We start from the raw sequence: 8,588 nt of genomic DNA, 5'->3' as shown, positions 1-8,588 counted from the left end.
CCTCATGAATCCCTGATAATTTATGAATTGTTATTTTGTCATATCTGGCTCTGTCCCACGTCTACCTTCCCACACTTTTCTGTTGTATGTCCCCCAGGGAGTAGGTCAAATGCAGGTCCTTGAAATAGGTTCCCCCTTTCCAACCCACCCTCCCTATAGCCTCCCAGTATCACCACTCACTCCACTGGTCCTGAGGGAATCATCTGCCCTGGCTTTCCTGTGTTTCCAGTTCTCATCTGTATCAGTGTACCTCCTCTGGTCTAGTCAGGCTTGCAAGGTAGGGTTCGGATCATGACAGTGCAGGGGGGGCGGGGGAGAAGGATGCATTTAGGAACTAGAGGAAAGTTGTATTTTTGATCATTGCTACATTGCACCCTGACTGTGTCGTCTCCTCCCCAAGACCTTTCTGTAAGGGGATGTCCAGTGGTCTACAAATGGGTTTTGGGTCTCCACTCTGCACACCCCTGCTCGTTCACTATGGTAAGATTTTTGTTCTGATGATACCTGATTCCTGGACACCTTGTGATCGCACAGGCTGGAGTGCTTCTTCCATGTGGGCTTCGTTGCTTCTGAGCTAGATGGCCATTTGTTTAACTTCACACTTTTAAGATGCAAGACACTATATTTTTTGATAGCCGAGCACCATCAATTTCTTCACCACATTTGCTTATGCACCCATTTGTCTTCAGCGATCATATCAGGGAGGTGAACACAAAATGATACGATTTTTTGTTCTTTGATGCCCAATAACTGATCCCTTCAGCACCTCTTGGCCACACAGGCTGGTGTGCTTCTTCCATGTGGGCTTTATTGCTTCTGTGCCAGATGGCCGCTTGTTTACCTTCAAACCTTTAAGACCCCAGGTGCTATCTCTTTTGATAGCCGGGCACCATCATCTCTCTTCATCACATTTAGTTGTTCACCCACTTTGTCTTCAGCAGTTGTGTTGGGAAGGTGAGCATCATAGAATGCCAATTTAATAGAAGAAAGTATTCTTGCATTGAGGGAGGACTTGAGTGGAGGTCCAATGTCCCTCGGCTGCCTTAATAGTAACCTTATAAATATATGCACATAGATCTATTTCCCCATACTCATGTATAAATATATTTGCATATGTGTATGTCTTTATCTAGACCTCTATAAATGCCCTCTGCCTCCCCTCTCTTTCTTCTATCTCCTTTTTTTATCCTCTATTTCCCTTGGTTTCCCTCCTGTCCCACTATCATGCTCAGTCCCCACCAGGGTTTCAGCAATTCCTCTTAGTTACGTTGCCCTTGATCATGCCCAAACAGACCTCCCACACCCGTCTCACTACCAATTTGTATCGCTTGTTGTTCCCTTGTCCCTGGATTTATTAACACCACTACCTTTCCCCCCACCTCCCCGTCTCCCATGTCCCCATGGAACTATCAGTCCCGTTGTTTTCTCCTTCAATTTTTCATCCTGCCTATCTTATTTAGACAGACCTACGGAGATAGTAACATGCACAAAAACAAGACAGAGCACAACCAAGCAACAATATACAATAAAACAACAAACGAATGACAAAAACAAAACAAAACACAAGAAAGAAAAGCTTGTAGTTAGTTCAAGGATTGTTTGTTGGCCTTTAGGGGTGTTTTCCAGTCCAGTCTGTTGGGGCACCACGCCCTGGCCGCAAAGTCCACCTTTAGCTTTCCCTGGGGATCTCACTGTTCCGTTCTCTTGCTGTTCTGTTCACTCCCTTAATGTTTTGCCTCGGTGTGGCAGATCTGATCGGGTGCAATTCTCGTACTGTGTCTCCGGTGTTGTCGCCTGTAGGACCATGGGTCGGTCTGTGAGGGACGTCATGTCTCATAGTGGGACTGGGCATGTGGTCTTCTCTGTCGACTGGCTGTTCTAATTGGGAACATCAACCTCCTGGCCTGGTGGGCCATGGTGTGCTCCACTCTCTCCTCCCCCTTCCTCTGCTCCCGTGTGCTCTGATCAGATATGTTCCTTTTCCAGAGCTGTAGATTCAGCGCTGTCCTTTGATATAAATTCTTCTGAGGGGAGGGACAGATGTCCCCTTAGTAGTTGGGGTTTAGACCAGCCACACAGACCTCTCCCCTGGTTCCCTACTCCATGCTGGCATGTTGCATTCACATCTTGGAGCATCAGGATGAAGTCTGGTCCCTCTTTCCTTGTGGAGACACAAACAATACCCTCTCCTTGGGTGGGTTAGTACCCTGTGCCCCCTCTACCGTTTTCTTTTTTTTTCCTTTCCCCTCCTCCTTTTTTAGTTGTCTACCATGTGTACCCCTGTATTTGGTCTGGTCCCTGCCATATTACCTGGTCCTCACCCCAGGGATATTTGTATACCATAGCTTTTTCCCTATGCCCCCTTTGCCTTTTTTTAAATTAAAGCTTACTTCAGCAGCCTTTTCATTATTTCTATATTTAAGTCAATGCTATCTTGAAGGCTGTTTTTTCTTTGTTGTCCTCTGTGTGGGATTGTTCTATGTGGCGATCTCTTATTTATGCTTGGTGAGGGTTATTCTTCTGCACATACTTGGTCGGCAAGGATCTTTTATAGGGCTGAGTTTCTTCTAACGTATTCTTTGAATTTTTCCTTATCTGGGAAGACTCTTACTTCTCCATCTATCTTGATTGATAATTTGGCCTGGAAGAGTATTCTTGGGTTTGCGTTGTTTTCCTTCAATTTTTAGAATATGTTACTCCACTCTCTTCTCTTCTTCATAGTTTCTGCTGATAGGTCTGAGCATATTCGTATTTGGGAACCTTTATATGTGATTGCTTGTTTTTCCCTAGCTGCTCTCATGAATTTTTCCTTTCCCTCAAAGTTGGATTATTTAACTTTTATGTGCCCTGGTGACTTCTTCAGGTCCCGTCTTGCTGGGGTTCTTTCAGCCTCCTGAATGGTTGCCTGGTTTTCATTCACTAAGCTGGGGAAGCTTTCCTCCAAGAATTCTCTCACTGTTGTTGCAGATGACTTCTTTGTTGTGTCTTCCTCCGGTAAGCCTATAATTCTAATGTTGTTCCGCTTCATAGCATCAGACATAGCTCTTAAGTATTCTTCAGTTTCTCTGATGATTTTATTAGATTTTTGTTCGCGTTTGTTAAAGTCTACTTGGCTGCCCTCCAAGTCACTCATGCGGTTCTCTGATTCCTCCAGTTGCTTCTCAAGGTCCATGAGTGTTCTACTGGTTTTCGTTATCTGCTCCCTAAGAATCTGTATGTCTCTTTGACTTATGGCTTTTACCTCTTCTCTCATTTCATCCTTTTTCTGTATTTTTCCCTCATATCCTCTATGACTCCAAGTAGCATTCTGAAAATTTCTTTCTGTGGCAGCTCAATGTCTGCTTCCTCTATGCACGCCATTATGTTCAGGCCATCTTCTGGCATTGCCTTTTTTCTCCTGTTTTTTAGTTGAGGTCATTGGGGTTGATGGCTGTTTGTGTTGTGTTGTTTTAGATGAGTCAGGTGCCATTTTCATGGGAGTTGAAGAGCACTGGCTCTCTCTGGGAGACTTGTAGGAGTGCTTCTTCGAACTGCCTATAGCTTATTTCACTATAGAATTAACCTCCCACGTTATCCTACTGTGGCTTCCTTCTCAGGGGAGTGACCCAGAAGGGTTGCCAGCTTTGGTGTTGCGGAGGTTAGGCAGAGGTTCCTGCTGCAGCTTAAATGGTTGAGGAGTGTAGACTGAGCTGCCTGATGCCCCCAGGCACACAGGCAGGAATTGTCCATAAGAAGTTAAGCAGAGTATCCCCTGGTGGGAGTCAGCAGGCCATTTCCCAACATATCTAGCCAATCAGGGTGGAGCTCACCTAGCTGGGTGAGGCGCAGGTGTTAATGCCCTAGGCTAAGGGGAGTGGTCTGGAGGTTAGCAGTAGAATGTGAGAGACCAAGAAAGAGGCAAAGAGGAGACAAAAAATTAAAAAGCAAGCCCGATGAGCATGAATTTTTTTTTAATCTCCCTGGTCAGCTAGATTATACTCAAATGTAATTGTCTCTCATAGTCACTGGGCTGTAGTTCCTGGCTGTTTAAAGCTGACTCTTGTTACAGAGGGTATTTATTATGCTAAAAACTGCCAGGCCCTGTAGCTGAGGTCTGACATTTCTTAGCTAGGTTACTTTTTTTTTTTCAGTTTTTCACAAATTTATTTATTTATTTTTTACATTTTATTAGGGGCTCATACAACTCTTATCACACTCCATACATATACACACATCAATTGTATAAAGCACATCTGTACATTCTTTGCCCTAATCATTTTCAAAGTATTTGCTCTCCACTGAAGCCCTCTGCATCAGGTTCTCTTTTTTCCCCCTCCCTCCCCACTCCCCCCTCCCTTATGAGCCTTGATAATTTATAGATTGTTATTTTGTCATATCTTGCCCTATCCTGAGTTTCCCTTCCCCCCCCCCTTCTCTGCTGTCCATCTCCCAGGGAGGAGGCCACATGTGGATCCTTGTAATCAGTTCCCCATTTCCAACCCACTCACCCTCTACTCTCCCAGCATCGCCCCTCACACCCCTGGTCCTGAAGGTATCATCCACCCTGGATTCCCTGTGCCTCCAGCTCCCATATGCACCAGTGTACAACCTCTGCCCTATCTAGTCCTGCAAGGTAGAATTCGGATCATGGTAGTTGGGGGAAGGAAGCATCCAGGATCTGGGGGAAAGCTTTGTTCTTCATCGGTACTACCTCGCACCCTGACTGACCCACCTCCTCTCCTAAACCCCTCTATGAGGGGCTCTCCAGTGGCCAACAAATGGGCCTTGGGTCTCCACTCTGCACTTCCCCCTTCATTCACTATGGTATATATATATATATATATATATATATTCTTTTTTTGTGTGCATGATGCCTTATACCTGGTCCCTTTGGCACCTCGTGATTGCACAGGCTGGTGTGCTTCTTCCTTGTGGGCTTTGTTGCTTCTGAGCTAGATGGCCGTTTGTTTATCTTCAAGCCTTTAAGACCCCAGACACTATCTTTTTCGATAGCCGGGTACCATCAGCTTTCTTCGCCACATTTGCTTATGCACCCTTTTGTCTTCGGCAATCGTATCATGGAGGTGTGCAGCCAATGATATGATTTTTTGTTCTTTGATGCCTGATAATTGATCCCTTCGGGACCATGCGATCACACAGGCTGGTGTGTTCTTCCATGTGGACTTTGTTGCTTCTGAGCTAGATGGCCGCTTGTTTATCTTCAAGCCTTTAAGACCCCAGCCACTATCTATTTTGATAGCCGGGCACCATCAGCTTTCTTCACCACATTTACTTGTTCACCCGCTTTATGCTGATTTATGTTAAGGGCCTCCCTTTTCAGTTGAGCAACCAAACCAATAGTATATATTTCACCCCTATTTTTATTTTTGCTTGTGATGTGCTTGGATTTGGGGGCTGTTGGGCTGGCCCCCAGTGGGGGAGATCCAGCTTATTAGGGTGTTGCTTCCTTCTCGGCCAATTGGAACTAAATTTGCTCCCTGGACTCCCAACTTTCCGCTTATATCCTCCCACACCGCGATCTTCCTAAGGTAATACTATATTTTTTCTTTTATTCTAAATTATGGCTACCCGCCACCACTCCACTGGCCGTGCGCTGAAGGCAGCCAACCACGTGGAGAGCTCCAGAGAGAAGTTCCCCTCATGTCTGGGATTCTGTCCCCTCTCTGCTGTCTGCCTGCAGAGATCGCTGCTCCTGGCAAGGGCACAGCAGGCGCCTGCAGCCTTGCCAAAGCTAGAGTGCTTTAAAGCGTTCTTGGTTTGCTTTGTGCATGGAAATTCCACACAAAAACGGGTTCAGGAGAAACCCTGGTACCCTAGTTCTTTTTCTTTTTCAAAATCATAGACCTCTTTGTTAAATAAAAAATATCAAAATTTAGAGCCTCTTTTCTTGACAGATCTGTGTTTTTTTAAACAAGGAAATATACAAAATTATATTAACTTAGACCCCGAGAATCCAGCAGGAAAGATACTGTTATGTGCCAGCAGATTGGTTCCAAACGAGGGGCACTAAGCACAACAGAATGAAACACTGCGCCATTCCAGGCCATCCTCAAATTTGTTCCTATGCTCAGGACCATCCTGGCATCCACTTTGTCTGTTCATCTCATTGAGGGCTCTGCTCATTTTTACTCTTTCTCTTCTTTACCAAGAATGATGTCCTTCTCCATGGACTGGTCTCTACTGACAGCATATCCAAAGTATATAAGAAGCCTCACCATCCTTGCCTCTAAGGGACGTACACTCTACCCATCCTTCTAAGACAGATCACTTTTTCATATTATCAGTCCATTGTACCTTCAATATCTTTCACCAACAGAAGAATTCAAATGCATCAACTTTTCTTCAATCTCATTTATTCAATGCCCAGCTTTCATCTGCATATGTGGCAGCAGAAAATACCAGGGCTTTGGTGAAGGACAATTTAGTCCTCAAAGTAACATCTGTGCTTTTGAATACTTAAAGGGGTCTCGAGCAGCAGAGTTGCCCAATGCAACACGTCATTTGCACACATGAGCATTGACGGTAAATCCAAGCACGGCAAAACCCTTGACAACTTCAGCCTTTCCTGTATCATGATGTTATCTATTGGTCCATTGTGAAGATTGAGTTGTAATCTGTATTAAAGGCTGCAAGCTTTGATCTTCATAAGCAAAGGTTGCAAGTCTTCTTTCAATTTCAGCAAACAAGATTGTATTACACATTGAAAATTGTTAAGAAGCCTTCCTTCAGTCCTGATGCCTCATTCTTCTTCATATAACACAGATTCTCTGATTATTTGTTTAGTATAGAGATTGAATAAGCAGCGCAGTAAGAGGACACAGTAGTGATGCACAGCTTTCCTGGTTTGAAACCATGTTATATTCACTTGTCGGTTTGTGCACTGACTTCTGACCCATGTATAAGTTCCACATGAGCACAACGAAGGCTCTGAAATGCATATTCTTCTCTAGGCTCACCATAGTTTGTCATTGTCCACACAGGGGAATCCTTGGCATCGTCAATAACATCTTTCTAATTTCTCTGTTTCGAGCCCGAATCCATGTGACATCAGCAATGGTATCCCCTGTTCCGCACACTCTTTTGAATCTAGCCTGAACTTCTTAAAGCTGCCTGCCAATGTACTGTTATAACCTTTGTTGGATAATTTTCAGCAAAATTTTACTTGTATGTGTTCTCCATGGTATTGTTCTATAGTTTGAACATTCCAATGAGTTGCCTTTCTTTGGAATGAATACTAATATAGATCTCTTCCTGTCAGTTGGTTAAGAGACCATCTTCCAAATGTCTTGGCATAGATACATAAGTGCTTACAATATTTCCCCTGCTTTTGGAAATATTTACATTAGGATTCCATCAGTCCCTGGAGTATTGTTTTTGGACTAATGCTTACAGTGCAGCCTAAACTTCTCTATTTAATCATTGGTTCTTCCTCATAAGCCATTTCTTGACATAGTTGCATGTGGGTTAGTTCTTTAGGGCACATTGACTCTATTCTTTCCATCCATCTTTTTTGATTCCTCCTTGAATCATTCAATATTTTGTCTATTGAATCTTTCAATATTGCAACCTGAGCCTTGAATTGTTTCTCGTGTTCTTTCAGTTTAAGATAAGCTGAACTCTTTTTTTTGGGGGGGGCGGGCGGGTTTCTAACTCTAGGTTTTTGCCATTTTCTTTATAATATTTTGGTGTGTATTCAAAAAGATATAGCATCTGGGGTCTTAAAGGCTTGAAGGCAAATAAGCGGCCATCTAGCTCAGAAGCAACAAAGCCCACAGAGAAGAAGCACATGGCCTAAGCGAATACAAGGTGTTGAATGGACCATGTAGCAGATACAAAGGAACAAAAACAATCATTGTGTGATCACCTTCCTCACACAATTGCTGAAGACGAAAGTGTGCATAAGCAAGTGTGGTGAAGAAGGCTGATGGTGCCCGGCTACTGGGAGATATAGCGTCTGGGGACTTAAAGGCTTGAAAGCAAACAAGCGGCCATCTAGCCCAGAAGCAACCGAGCCCACACGGAAGCAGCACACCAACATAGGTGACCATGAAGGACAGAGGAGACCAGGTCTCCAACAACAAAGGTGGGGTGGTGGTGAGAATCACATCACCGTGAAAGAGGGGGAGTGCATGATGGGGACCCAATGCCCACCTGTAGACAGCTGGACACCCCTTCCAGAGGGGTAGTGGGGAGGAGATGGGCCACACAGGGTTCAGTGTAACAACAATGAAACTCAAAACCTTCCTCTAGTTCCTGAACGCTTCCTCCCCTCCCAATCATCATGACCACAATTCTACCTTGCCTTGCGGACCTGGTTATACCAGAGGATGTACAGCGGTGCAGTGGGGATCTGGAGGCACAGAGAATGTAGGACAGACGAACCCCTCAACACCAGCGGTGGGAGCGGCGACACCAGGAGGGAAGGGCATGTAGAAAGGGAGAACCGATCTCGGAGATCTATGTGTAACCTCCTCTCTGGGAGATGGGCAATGGGGAGGCGGGTGAGGGGAGACGCCGGGGAGTGTAAGATAAGATATAATAATTATTTATAAACTATCAAGGGACCAGGGGTGGGATCGGGGAGGGAG

This window comes from Tenrec ecaudatus, chromosome X (assembly GCF_050624435.1).
Source record: "Tenrec ecaudatus isolate mTenEca1 chromosome X, mTenEca1.hap1, whole genome shotgun sequence".
Lineage (NCBI taxonomy): Eukaryota > Metazoa > Chordata > Mammalia > Afrosoricida > Tenrecidae > Tenrec > Tenrec ecaudatus.
This window is presented reverse-complemented; position numbering follows the sequence as displayed.